Source organism: Eschrichtius robustus, chromosome 8, assembly GCF_028021215.1.
Source record: "Eschrichtius robustus isolate mEscRob2 chromosome 8, mEscRob2.pri, whole genome shotgun sequence".
NCBI lineage: Eukaryota > Metazoa > Chordata > Mammalia > Artiodactyla > Eschrichtiidae > Eschrichtius > Eschrichtius robustus.
Genome location: NC_090831.1, coordinates 130465540 through 130479849, shown reverse-complemented (window position 1 = coordinate 130479849; position 14310 = coordinate 130465540).

Genomic DNA, 14310 nt, shown 5'->3' with positions numbered 1-14310 from the left:
GTTCACTACTTTTTCTTGGACTGAGCAGCGTGGCGGAGCGAGAAGGTAACAAAAATGCATCGTGTAGGGGAGAAGTCAGGAGAAGAGGGAAGAGGCCAGTTCTCGGCGCTGAGCCATGTGGCTCTGGGGAAACACTAAAGGAAGAGCCAGCAGGTCTCCCCAACCCCCGTCCCTCCACCATCACCACACTGACCTCCTGAGTCCCCAGCCTTGGGCTCCAGCTCGAGACATGGCACTTTATTTTTCTATTTTCCTAGGAATTAAATTCTAAGAAGATGGCATTAAAATTGCATTTTCAAAAGAGCATTTCATAAACAGAACTGTAAGGAAATGGGAAATTAAAAGAAACATTTTCTTATTCAAAGAGAAGAGAATGAGAGCAGTGAAACTGCATTAATAAAGGTCACATGGGCCTGTTTCTCATGGATTCTTCAATCTCTTTAATTTGTCCTAACTTACTCTGATTCCCTGTCCAGAAATTAAGGGCTTGCTACAAGCCTTTTGGGTGACTATACACTTTGGCAGTGATATCAATAATTAAAAAAATATATATATATATTCCTCTTCCACCTAAAGAAAAAAGAAAGAAAACGGGTCTACAGTATCTGCGTCAGTGGCTGGCCTGGGCCTTGTCTCCAGCTGCACAAGTCACGTGGCCTCTAAACGATAATGACCGTTCCTGATAACTGAGGTTTCCTTCTTCAGTGAACAAGCAAGGACTCGCGTGTGCAGCCGGGGAGTCCTCTTTCCTCCAGGGCAGAGGAGACGGTCTGCAGCGCGGGCCCCTCCTGGTCAGCCTGCTGGCTGCGCCGTCCTGATGCTGGGCCTCCCGGCCGGGCTTCCGTCTGGTCCGTGAAGGGCAGCGGCTCAGCCGGGGCAGAGTTAAATCGCCAGGCCCTCCTTTCTGAACCCCAGACACGAGGTGCCTCAGGAGGAGGCAGCACGAGGCCGACGTTAGTTACGGGCCCTAAAATCAGACGCTGGGCCTCCCCATCGGGCTCGCCTACGTCACTTCTGCTTCCTTGTCACTGAACCGGGACCGCTCATGACGTTACTCGGTAGGGCTGCGGGGCTTCACTGAGAGTCCCCGAAAGGGCCTCCCAGTAAATACTCGCTGCCGTGCCTCTCGGGCGGCACTGGCCCGGCGGCTGGCAAGGACGCTGCCCTCCCTCGGCAGGGGCGGCCCCGGCGCGGCTCCAGCATCTCCCAGAACCCGGAGCCACACTGAACGCCAGCCCTGGGCTCCCGAGGCCTCTCCCTTCTTCCTGCCCTGACAGAGCCTGGCCATCCAGCGCCGTCCTGCCCTCCGGGCTTGGCCTCCAAATCCTCGCCACGTGGCCTTCCCAGAAGGTTTGACCAGCGGGTCAGAGCCACGGCCTAGGAGGCGGGCCTGGGGGGCTGCGGGGCCGCTAAGCATCCCCGCCCGCGGGTGAGGCAGGCCGCCCTCCGCCGGCCCGGGCTGCACACCAGGGCTCCCAACACCCTGGTGGCGCCGAGAAAACACCAGCTGCTGCGGAACCCGCGGGGAAGCTTCCCCGGCGACGACATCACGACGTCCGCCGGTCTCACACAAGCCGGTTACAGCCGCCCACACGCGGTGCGGAAGTCGCCTTCCGCGGTCTTCCACGGGCGGGGGCGGGGGGCGGGGGGGAGGCGGGGGGGCGGGGGCGGCGGCGGCGGCGGGGGCGAGGCGGGGGCGGGGGCGGAGCGATGAACCGTCCCGCCCGCGCCGCGCCTTTCGGTCTCCTCTTCCGGTTCCCCGCGTTCTCGTACTTCACAGGCTGCGGGGAGAGCGCACTGCGTGAAGAATCAAAGCAGGATGTGAACCTCTGAGGGATGAACACCTTAAAGCAATCAGCTAAAGTGCCCTCAGATACAACAAGGCACATTCTCAGGAGAAGCGTGGGTTGCTTTGTGGGTTTAACTGAGCTTCGTTTTCTGCAGTCACATCACGTCCAACTTGGTTGCTGATTCATAAAGGCATTTGAGTTAAAGCTCAGTGTTTACTTCATGTATAATCATCTGAGTTCTCTGTGATGGGCTGGTTGAGTTCACCGGAACGAAGCACAAGGACGGCACAGCTTTTCCTGTCTCCCAGCAGATGGTAAACCTCCGAGGCCCGTGATAAGTCCCCAGTTCTCAGGGTTGCTTCTCCTCAAAGGTCGAGCACTGCCTTGCGCGCACTGGGTACTGACTCCTTGCTAAGCAGTTGGACATTCAGGTTTTCTAAATTGCATGATCCTCCGAAGATGGGCTGGGGGTGGAATGTTGCACATCAATATGCAGCAAATAATGCATATTGAAGGCTCGACCCTCACCGTAGGGGGTGGCAGAAATGTGGGTCACGGCCCGCCCCTGAGGACTTTTCAACCCGGCTGAGAGGGACGGACCTAAAGCAATCAGACAGCTGCGCAAATCGGCGTGTGATTAACTGTCAAAATGAGTGGGACAGACTCCAGCCATCATCTCTGCTGGACGGTCAGTCGGACCAGGTCCTAACAGTGTTCTCCTCGCTGCCTTGCAGCTTCTGCACAGCTCTGTGGGGCCGTGAGATGGGACAGTGGTGGGAGGGGGACCGCGGAGCCCCTGGGTTCTGGAAATGCCCTTGATCTGGTTCCCCAGCTGTTTACATATGCAAAACTCGTCAGCTGGACATTTGTGCGTTGTGCCCGTAGCTGTGTGTGATTTATACCTCAATTTTTTAAAGTAAAGAGGAAAATGGTGTTTTTAAAGTACGGCCACGTGCACCATTTAGCTCAGTCTGGAAACTTGTATATTCCTGCCACACAAAAGCCTCGCTGGCACCTGGCAGGATCCCCGGGGAAGTGACTGGCCACTGCAGTACTTTTTCTCTCAGGTGAAGGGCTGACACCAGATTGCAGGTTGTAGGTCACATCGCACAGTGAGGGTAACACCCTGCTTTGATAACAGGCTGCTTTCTCTGCTTCCAGGTGTGAAAACAGTCCTGAGCTTTTGTCTTTTAAAGATGCATAGTAAAATAAATTATAGTAAAGGAAATTTTTTCCAGCTTTGAAAGCACAGAAGGTAAAAAGCCTCATTTTGTTCCTTTAAAGACTATAAATAAATAAGAAAATGCAGCTGAATCTAATTTTAAGTATCGGTTTAGCTTGCTTCCAGAGTGTTGGAGGTACCCAGAATAACCTCTGAGCCTGTCTACCAGCTCACTGTACAAGTGGGAAGGCTTATGTCCGAGAGGTAAAATGATGATACCATGGTCACGTGGCAGGACAGAGACAAATTTCCTGGATTCTAAGGCCCTTTTTTTTTTTTTAAATAAATTTAATTAATTAATTAATTAATTTATGGCTGTGTTGGGTCTTTGTTTCTGTACGAGGGCTTTCTCTAGTTGCGGCGAGCGGGGTCCGCTCTTCATCGCGGTGCGCGGGCCTCATCGCGGCCTCTCTTGCTGCAGAGCACAGGCTCCAGACGCACAGGCTCAGTATTTGTGGCTCACGGGCCCAGTTGCTCCGCGGCATGTGGGATCTTCCCAGACCAGGGCTCGAACCCGTGTCCCCTGCACTGGCAGGCAGACTCTCAACCACTGCGCCACCAGGGAAGCCCCTCTAAGGCCCTTTTTTCTCAGCTACCACGGCTTACTTAGGGATTGGGCAGCTTTGTCCTTAGTGAGAGGGAAGCTTTAAGTAGCCACTAGCAGTACGAGGTCTCGGGAAAGCCCTACGTAGTTGTGGACAGGGACTGACAAAATATTCTGTGTTCAGTGTGTGACTCGCAGGACCCTCTCCCCTCCCTTTTCCGAAGTGCATCTGGAATTATGGAAAGGACCTCATAACAGAAATTAGAGAATAGGAAAAAAGACTAAACAACAGCAAATAAACAGCAATATCTTAATGAAAGGAACTAGGACCAAACTTCCCGATATTTTTATTAATACCTCTGGTTTTGTGTGTAAACGGAGTCAGGGATGGAGAATCATTAGGCAAGAAAATCCTGCACTTTCATGTGGTGCTTCAGATGCTCCTGGGAGAACATTGTTAACCATCCAAAGGGGCCTGAGTCATTAATTATCCTCCACTGTTCACTTTAGAAGCAAACTTTTAAATTTAGTCCCATTTGCCAGTTTACTCCCCAGAGTCTCATTTCTGCTGAATATGCTGTTAAAAGCGTTTCTTTATTTCGTCTTCCTTTAAACTTACTCATTTTCTTCTCTTCTCCCTAAAAAAAGACAGAAACAAGCCATTCGAAAGGCAGCACCATCTTTCAGATCCTGTGCGTGTGAGGTCTGTCCACACCGTGGTCAGGGCTGCCCCTGTGAAAGAAACACCAGGCGGGGCCCTTCTCAAAACCTTCCAGCCCTTAGCCCATGGGGCTCAGCAAATCCCACCCCGCGGTGTGGCCCCCGGGTCCTCCAGATCTGCTCCCCATCCCAGCCCCTCGCTCCGCCGCCCCCGGCCCTTCACTGCCCAGTCCCTCATCTCTGCCCTCCCAGTCTCTCCCTTTTCTCCTTCTGGCCCTGCTCTCTGGACCTGTCACCCCGTCGGTGCCCTCTGGGCACCCCCGCCCGTCTCCCCACCAGCCAGCTCTAAGGGAAGGACCCCGACCTTACACAAAGCGGACACGTGACAAGCTGAGGCTCCGCCATGGACGTGGACGGAGTGATGAGCATCCTTCCTCCCCGACCCCCCCCCCAGGGCCCCGCCCCCCCAGGGCCCCCCAGATCAAGGGCATTTCCAGGCCCCCAGGGCCCTGGGGCAGGGCACGCTCTGCCCAGACTTCTCCTCTCAGACAGGAAGGGTCTGAGTTACCAATTCATGTTAGACATGGGTGCTTTAACACCTGTCACCTGCGCCCCAAAGCCGGGGCCTGACGTAGACCACAGCTTCTCACTGCAAGAGCTGCCGGCTTGGCCTCTGCAGGACCCGCCTGGCCTGGTGAGGGAGAGCTGGCACAGGGGGCCCTCCCCTGTGCCCCCTCATGCCCAGCTCCCCGCTCTGTTGGGTGAGGACCCCGGCCTGGCCTGGCACTAAACTCTGCTTAGATGGGTGGAGGATCTCCATTTTTCCCTCAGCAAGGAAAAACAAGATACTTGCCAAGCCTGGGGGTCAGGGCAGCCTCTCCTGTAGCAGGGACACTGGAGCTGAGAAGGGAAGAAGGTGAGGTGCTCACCTGGGGCTCGGTGGGACCGCAGATGGCCCAGTCAGAAGGAGCAGCAAGGCTTGCACGCAGCAGCGTTAGGAAGCCATTGGAGAAGGGGGTGAGGGTAGGGAGGGGCCAGATCACCTGTGGCCTTAAAGGCACGGTGACTGTGGAATAAGTGCAAACCAGGACAGGTCTGCGAATGCAAGGGACACTGGTAACGGTGGTGCTGGGGCAGCGGGAGGGGCAGGCGCGGGCTCAGCTTGTGGTGCTGAAAGGCGTGTAGGTGGGCAGCGCAGAAGGGTGCTGGGCAGGGAGGTGTCGTGCGTGGTCACTGCGCATTTTGAAAGTGGGTTTGGCGGGTGTTCAGCAGCGCCTGTGTCTGCAGACCTCCCCCCGCCCTCCGCCCCGTCACTGCGAGGAGCTCTTCATCAGGGCTCTCCTTCGAGCTCTGCAGGGACTCCGGGCTCACACGCTCTCCTGTCACGGCCCGACCACCTACGTGCCTGCGCGGTGCCTCCCTCGGGTCACACCGTCAGCACCCTGACTCTCACGGTGGCCTCGGGTAAGGTCCCCACGTCACTAGATCTTTGCTTTCTAAGCCGATGATGAGTTTCTGTCGAAGGCTGTGCCTCTCCAGTGGCTTTGTTGACAGTTTTGGAGGGTAGGTCTTCACGGTGAGAACTGTTTGCTGCATCTCAGGATGCTGTGTCCCCGGCCTCACTGCGCTGACCCTCACAAGCCCCTGCCTTGCTGCACACACCCTGGGGGGGCGGCTCCGCCCGAGACAGCCAGTGGCCTGCGCCCTGCGCCCCCCTCCCTCACAGCTCGTCATCCTGGCGGCCAGCGAAAGCCGCATCTGCCTCCCAGGTGGACCCTAGAGCTGGGGGCGAGGAAGAGGGTGCGGGGAGGAGGGCGGGCGCGCAGGGCAAGTTCTGCCTGTCAGGACATCAGCTTCCCAAAGGTTGGCCCCGCCCCGACCCAACGTCCTGGGTAGAAGCGGCCCTGACCCTCGTCGGCCCCTTTACAGAAATACGTGTGACTCAGGCACCGGAGACGCTAACCGCCGCGGAGAGGCTTGTGGAAGAAGAGCCGAGGAGATGGCGGCTTAACGTGGAAGCAGCTGCCTTGTGTGGCAGTGACCGAGAGGCAGGGGCAGGGGAGGCCCTCGGAGCCCCCGGGGCCCCCTCTGAAGGCTGACCCAGCCTGGGCAGCTCGGGCGCCAGCAGGCAGCTGCGGGGACAGTCACGGCACCGTTCGGGGTAATTTAGAGCAACAGGTGACAAGAACACGTCCAGATTGCAGAGCGTGCGTCGGGAAGCCAAACAGACTTCGAAGGTGCGTTGGAAGCTTTGCTCTGCTCTCCCCCTTCCCTTCCGCTGGGAACGACGCACAGTCTGCGCTAGTCCTGAGGGTTCGAGCAAACGGAGTTTGTGGAGCGGACGTAAACGGCACCCTTCAGTCGAGGTCCCTGCACTCTCCAGGCTCGTAATCTTCAGCTTTTTTAAAAATTTATCGGCTCTGGAAAGTCAGCCTGCCATGTAAAACGTTAAAGCTACAACTACCAAGGCTTTCCTGGTCTTAAAAAAGTACAGAATATCTCCTTGCTTTGTCACTTAATCTGCTGATTGGTTAATCAGTTGAACCATTTTCTCTGAACTTAACCAAATATTGAGTAAATGTTGGAGTCCATGTGATTTATACTCTGGAAAGTACTTTGAAAGGTAATCCAGTACATTTATGAAGATATCATGCTATATTCCACCCACCTCTGGCTTCCACAGGCTTCCAGTTTCTAATTCGGGGTGTGGGGAGCTTGGAAGCCATTGCTCCTACCTTCATAGCAAGAAAAAACTGAACAACCTGGACATCAAAAACTCATCTTAGACACGTCAGAAAATTGAGCTCAGAGGGCAAACCACTGGCCCCCCAAACGAGAGACAGACCTGCTGGTACAGAGGACCACAGCTAACCAGACAAAAGCTCAGGTGCAGACACCTTCGTGGGAACCAGGGCTGGGGTGGGAAAACCTAATCTGTAATTTATTAATTGATGAAGGTTCACTGTGGACAAAGTTGAGAGTTAAGAACTCCAGGGGGGGCCCGGTACCAGGGGGGGCCTCACACTTTTGTGACTTTTACCTTCCGGAGGGACCAGGTGCTCACAGTGAAAATGCCTTCGTGCTTCCAGCAGCGGGTGGAAAGAAGGAATCATTTTTCAATACTCCAGAGCGCCCTGTCCCTAAGAAGGCCTGCCTCTGGGGGGCTGGTTAACCAGAGCCTGACCTACCTGCAGGCAGGGAAACACTCAGCTCCAGCCCCCACTGGCCACCCCACCCTGCTTAAGGGGAAGAAGAAAACTGAGAAACACTTGTGAAGTTCAGTCCAGGGACATGGGCTTCCGTAAAGACTGAGGCCTCTCACAGGCCTGTAAGCCCCCTCCCCACACCTCACCTCTACCACATCAGTAGGACCCCTGTGCAACAGTGGGGAAATACACTGAAAGACCTGCACACCTCAGACCTTTTTAAAAACAGAAATCTCTAAGGAAAACCAGAGACAACAGAGGAGGAGAAAACCAAGGACACAAGAGGAAATTTTAGCCTCCAATACCTACAGCTATAGCACACAGTAAACATAGCCCAACTCCTAGCCAGATGATCCTAAAAACTAATACCAAAGGCCAGTTTACCTTAGTTTTTTAACCAAGTACATCATGTCGAACTTTTAACCAAAAAATTACAGGACAAACTATAAGACAAAAGTCAAAGTTTGAAGAGGCAAAGCAAGCGTCACTGGAATTATCAAACGTGGAAATTAAGACAACTGTGATTAATATGCTAAGGACTCTAAGAGAGAAGAGGACAACACGCGAGAACACACAGGTAACACAAGCAGAGCGTGGAAATGCTGTGAACGAATCAAAAGGAAAGTCTGGAGAATTAAACACCATTAACAGAAACGAATGTTTTTGATGGGCTCGTCACTAGTCTGGACATGGCTGAGAAGGAATCAGTGAGCTTGAAGAAATGTCCATAAAAATGTCCCCAACTGAAATGCAATGAAACAAAAGAATGAAAGAGATGGAACAGAAGCTCCAAGAACTGTGGGGCAATTACAGAAGGTGTAACATGCACATGATGGGAAGAGCAGAAGAAGAAAAGGAAAGAGAGAAATGAACAGAGGAAAAGAATGAAATGAAAAGAGGAAATATTTGAAGCAGTTACAACTGAGAATTTTTCCAACCTAATGATGGACAGCAAAGATCCAGGAAGCTCAGGAACACAAGCAGAGTGTGTACCAAAAAGTCTACACACAGACACATCATATTCAACTGCAGAGCGTTCACCAAAAAGTCTCCCCACAGACATATCATATTCAACTGCAGAGCATGCACCAAAAAGTCTACACACAGACATATCATATTCAACTGCAGAGCGTGCACCAAAAAGTCTACACACAGACATATCATATTCAACTGCAGAGCGTGCACCAAAAAGTCTCCCCACAGACATATCATATTCAACTGCAGAGCATGCACCAAAAAGTCTGCACACAGACACATCATATTCAACTGCAGAGCGTGCACCAAAAAGTCTACACACAGACATATCATATTCAACTGCAGAGCTTGTACCAAAAAGTCTGCACACAGACATATCATATTCACCTGCAGAAAGTCAAAGACAAAGAAGCACATCTTCAGAAACCATGCAAAGGAAAAAGCTTCCATTGTAGACTCAAATCAAGATGGCAGAGTAGGAGGACACGGAACTCGCCTCCCCCTACAAACACATCAAAAATGCATCTATGTGTGGAACAATTCTCAGTGAAAACTAACTGGAAACCGTACAAGCAAGGCTGCAAGAAAGATCCTCATGGAATCAGGTAGGAAGGGAAGAGGAGCGATCAGGCCAGGACCTGTGCCCCTAGAGAGGCTCAAAGGGAAGGGCAATGACTCAGGCAGAGACCCTCCCTGGGGCGTGAGCACATCAAGCCACATATTGAGCACCTCAGTGCTGGGGTCCGACTAAGGAAAGACAGCCCCCTTGGCTGGTTGGAAGGCCAGTGGGACTAACGGGAGGGCCGTGGGAAGCCTGGACTCTTGTGAGGAGCTTGTGAGGGGGGGACAGATGCGTGCTGGCTCCTGAAGCCGGGGCCGGGGGGTGGGCAGAGAGGGTGGGTTGAAACAGTGGCTAGCTGACTGCCCAGGCGCGTGCCCCAGCCCGAGCCCAGCAAACACTCCAGCACTGCTTGCCGCACATGGCAGCTCCACACAGCAAGGGCCGCCATGGCCAAGGAAGAAGCCTGGCCGAAAGACGTGGGGGCAGCTCAAACCCTACGCAGCGCCTGGGCAGGAAGGGCGCAGCCATTGCTGGTGTTGGCACAGGCAGTGACCAGAAGCAGACCGGATCAGTGGGCAGACTGCCACAGCCCATGCCCAGACCCTCGCTGAAAACCCACACCAGCCCCTCTTGCTCCAGCACTGCTCCCCTCTGGGCTCCCCTCTGGAGCCAGTGCTGGGAGGGGGAGGAGCATACATTGAAAGGAAACTGAGCCAGCTCAGACCTGAACCTCAGGGCTCCTAGGCCAGCAACCTGGAAGCTGACCCTAGCCCTGATGGAGTGGTGATGTCCCTGAGCAGAGGGAGAATGCTGCCACCCGGCCCCAGCCCTGGCCCCTCCTTCTCCAGCCCCACCTCCCACCAAGGTGACAGCTGCCAGCGCACCCGGAGGAAAGACATGACGTGTTCACATCAGATCCAGCTCTCCCGCCAGAGCCACTGGGCACACGCAGACTCTATAGGGACGCTCCCGCATAAGGACACCCTTCAAGAAACTGCTTCTCCTAATTTCACAGAGAGATAAAGATAAGCCCAATGAGAAGAGAGAGGAATTTGCCTCAACTGAAAGAGCAAGAAAAAAACTCTGAAGAGACAGCAAATGAAACAGAAATAAACAATTTACTAGATAAAGAATTCAAAGCATTAGTAAGAAGACTGTTAACTGAATTAGGGAAAAGACTAGATAAACACAGTGAGAATTTTAACAAAGAACTAGAAAACATTGGGTTGACCAAAATGTTTGTTCGAGTTTTTCCATAAGATGTTAAAACCCGAACGAACTTTTTAGCTAACGCAATATTAAAAATAACCAATCAGAAGTGACAAATGCAATAACTGAAATGAAAAACACACTAGAAGGAATGAACAGCAGGTTGGGTGATACAGAAGAACATATAAGTGATCTGGAAGAGAGAATAATGAAAATCACACAATCAGAACGGCAGAAAGAAAAACAAGTTTTAAAAAATTAAAAGCTTAAGGGATCATTGGGATAGTATCAAGCATACCAGCATTCACATTATAGGGGTCCCAGAAGGAGAAGAGAGAAGGAGGTCAAAAGTTTATTTAGTGAAATTATAGCTGAAAACTTCCCAAGCTGGAAGGAGGAAACAAATATCCAGGTACAGGAAGCACAGAGGGTCCCAAACAAGATGAACCAAAACAGACCCACACCAAGACATATCATAATTAAAATGGCAAAAGTTAAAGAGAGAATTCTAAAGGCAGCAAGAGAAAAACAAAGAGATATACAAGGGAACCCCCATAAGGCTATCAGCTGATTTTTCTGCAGAAACTTTGCAGGCCAGAAGGGAGTGACATGATATACTTAAAGTGCTGAAAGGAAAAAATCTGCAACCTAGGATACTCTACCCAGCATGATTATCATTTAGAAAGGGAGGAGAGAGAAAGAACTTTTCAGACAATAAAAAATCTAAAAGATTTCATCAATACCAAACCTATCCTAAAAGAAATGTTAAAGAGTCTTCTCTAAGTGGAAAAGAAAAGGCTATAGGAAGAAATGTCTACAGGAAAGGAAAAATCCCACCAGTAAAGGCAAGTATATAGTAAAGGCTGAGAATCAACCACTTAAATAAGTTAGTATGAAGATCAAAAGACAAAAAAATGTAAAATCAAGAATAACTACAGGGACTTCCCTGGTGTCCAGTGGCTAAGGCTCCACGCTCCCAATGCAGGGGGCCTAGGTTCAATCCCTGGTCAGGGAACTAGATCCCACATGCATGCCGCAACTAAGAGTTCGCATGCCGCAACTAAGAGTTCACATGCCGCAACGAAATCCTGCACACAGCAATGAAGATACCACGTGCCACAACTAAGACCCGATGCAGCCAAATAAATTAAAAAATAATAATAATAACTATAAACTGTAAAGGGATAAACATGAAGATGTATAAAATGACATCAAAAACACAGAATGTGTTTGAACTTAAAGGACTACCTGTTTCAAACAAATAGTTATAGGTCAGGATATATGAACCCCATGGTAACCACAAATCAAAAACCTATAATAGATACACAAAAACAAGAGAGAAAGGAACACAAGCATACCACTTCACCACCAAACCACAAAAATAGAAACAAAAAAGAAGATAAGAAAAGGGAAAAACAAAAACAACTAGAAAACTACTAACAAAATGGTAATAAGCATATACCTAGAAATAATTACTTTAAATGTTGTCAACTAAAAAAAAATGCGCAACGTGAGAGGTGCGAATTAAGTTTTACTTGGGGCAAAATGAGGACTGCAGCCTGGGAGAAAGCATCCCAGATAGCTCTGAGAAACCACTCCAAAGAGGCAGGGGGAAGGTCAGTATATACGTGATTTTGGTGAAGGGGGAGTACATGCAATCAAGCACATATTTTTTACAGAAGATTTCTGCTAGTCTCGTGCAGGTTACTGCTAGTCACGAGGACCAGGCATCACCATGAAGGATTTTAGTGCTTTTCTAGATATGAGGAGATACAAGAACTGGGCTCATAAAATTGGCTCCTGAAAATATCTATCTGAAGGCCTGTCCTGAGAGTTTTTCCCAGAGCACAGAGCACCTCATTCCTGATCTCCACCCTGAACTCCTTTCAGGGGGTGTTGAAAGTCAGCAGCTGCAGCAGCACACGATTTAATCCTTGTAGATTAAGGTGGCAAATGCCAATTTGTAGTTGACAATGTCAATGGACTAAATGCACAAATCAAAAGACATAGGGTGGCTGATTGGATAATTATTAGAGAAATGCAAGTCAAAACTAAAACGAGGTACCACCTCACACCAGTCAGAATAGCCATCATCAAAAAGTCTACAAGTAATAAATGCTGGAGAACGTGTGGAGAAAAGGGAACCCTTCTGCACTGCTGGTGGGAATGTAAACTGGTGCAACCATTATGGAGAACAGTAAGGAGGTCCCTTAAAAAACTAAAAATAGAGCTATTGTATGATCCAGCAATTCTCCTCCTGGGCATATATCCAAAGAAAATGAAAACACTAATTCGAAAAGATACATGCACCTCAATCTTCATAGTAGCATTATTTACAATAGCCAAGATATGAAAGCAACCTAAGTGCCCATCAACAGATGAATGGATAAAGAAGATGTGGTATATATATGCAATGGACTATTACTCAGTTATTTTTAAAAAAATGAAATTCTGCCATTTATAACAATGTTGATGGACCTGGAGGGTATTATGCTTAGTGAAATATGTCAGACAGAGAAAGACAAATATCATATAATATCACTTATATGTGGAACCTAAAAAAGTAAAGCAAATGAATATACACACACACAAAAAAACCCAGAAACACTCACAGAGATAGAGAACAAACTAGTGGTTACCAGTGGGGAAAGGGAAGTGGTGAGGGGCAACATAGGGGTGGGGATTAGGAGACACAAACTACTATGTATAAAATATAATAAGCAACAAAGATATATTATACAGCACAGGGAAATATAGCAATTATTTTGTAATAACTTTAAATGAAGTATAATTTATTAAAATATTGAATCACTATATTGTACACCTGAAACTAATATGATATTTTAACTATACTTCAATTACAAAAAGAAACCATGCAAGCAAAAAGAAAGTAGAGGGAAATATTTAAAGTTTTGAAAGAAAGAAACCCCATCAACCTAGAATTCTGTTTCCAGCAAATTAACTTTCAAAAGTAAAGGAGAAATTAAGACTTTCTCAGACAAGCAAAATTGAGAGAGTTTGTTGGAAACAGTCCTGCCTTGTAAGAAAAGTTAAAATAAATTCTTCAGAAAAAAGAAAAATATTATAGGTTAGAAATCTGAATCTCCATAAAGAAAAGAATAGTGTTAAAGAAGGAATAACTGAAGGTAAAATAAAATCTTTTATTTATTTTTATTTCTAATTGATCTAACAGGTAACAATTTGCTCAAAATGGTAAAAGAAACAGTGTATTTTGTTATAGCTGATGGAGGAGTAAATTGAATGACAGATTATAAAGGACAGAAGGATTTGTGTGGGATACTTTGTTATAAGGTACTTTTGTTACTTTTGGTTTACTTTTGGTTTATTTTTTATAACTTTGTGAAATAAAACTTACTCAAAAGGACACTTCTATACTTTAACAGTTTCCCCCAAAAGACTTGTTAAAATTTCAAAGTGTTAGAACCAGAGTAGGGCTTGAGAGATTGTCTTGGCTGACTTTCTTATTTTACAGATGGAGACTCCCAGGCCTGAGAGAGAAGGGCGACACAGTAATGCTCGTCCCCATCTGGGATGCAAACCCAAAGCTCTTGACTTCAGTGGGTTTTCTTTCCTTGTGTTTTGACTGTCTTGTGGTTACACCTATGCAGGGATATGTCCTCTTTCATAATATACCATTATTTGAAAGTGGACTTGAATTAGTTGTAAATGTATATTATATACTCAAGGGCTACCACTAAAAAGTAATTTTAAAAATGTATAATTGACATGCTAAGAGGGGATAAAATGAAACCACATAAAATGCTAAATTAAAACCAGAGAAGAAGAGCATGGAAGACCAAAGAACAAAAACAAACAAACAAACAAACAAAAACACCCCAAAAACGCAAGGAATAGAAAACATTAACAAAAATGGTAGATTAATCCAACTATATCAATAACCACTTAAATATCAATGATCTTAATATACACCAATTAGAAGGCAGAGATTGTCAGAGTTGATTTAAAAAACAAGGCCCAACTATAGGTTGTGTACAAGAAACTCCCTGGTGGCACTGTGCTTAAGAATCCGCCTGCCAATAATGGGTTCAAGCCCTCGTCCGGGTAGATCCCACATGCCGCAGAGCAGCTAAGCCCGTGCGCCACAACTACTGAGCCTGCGC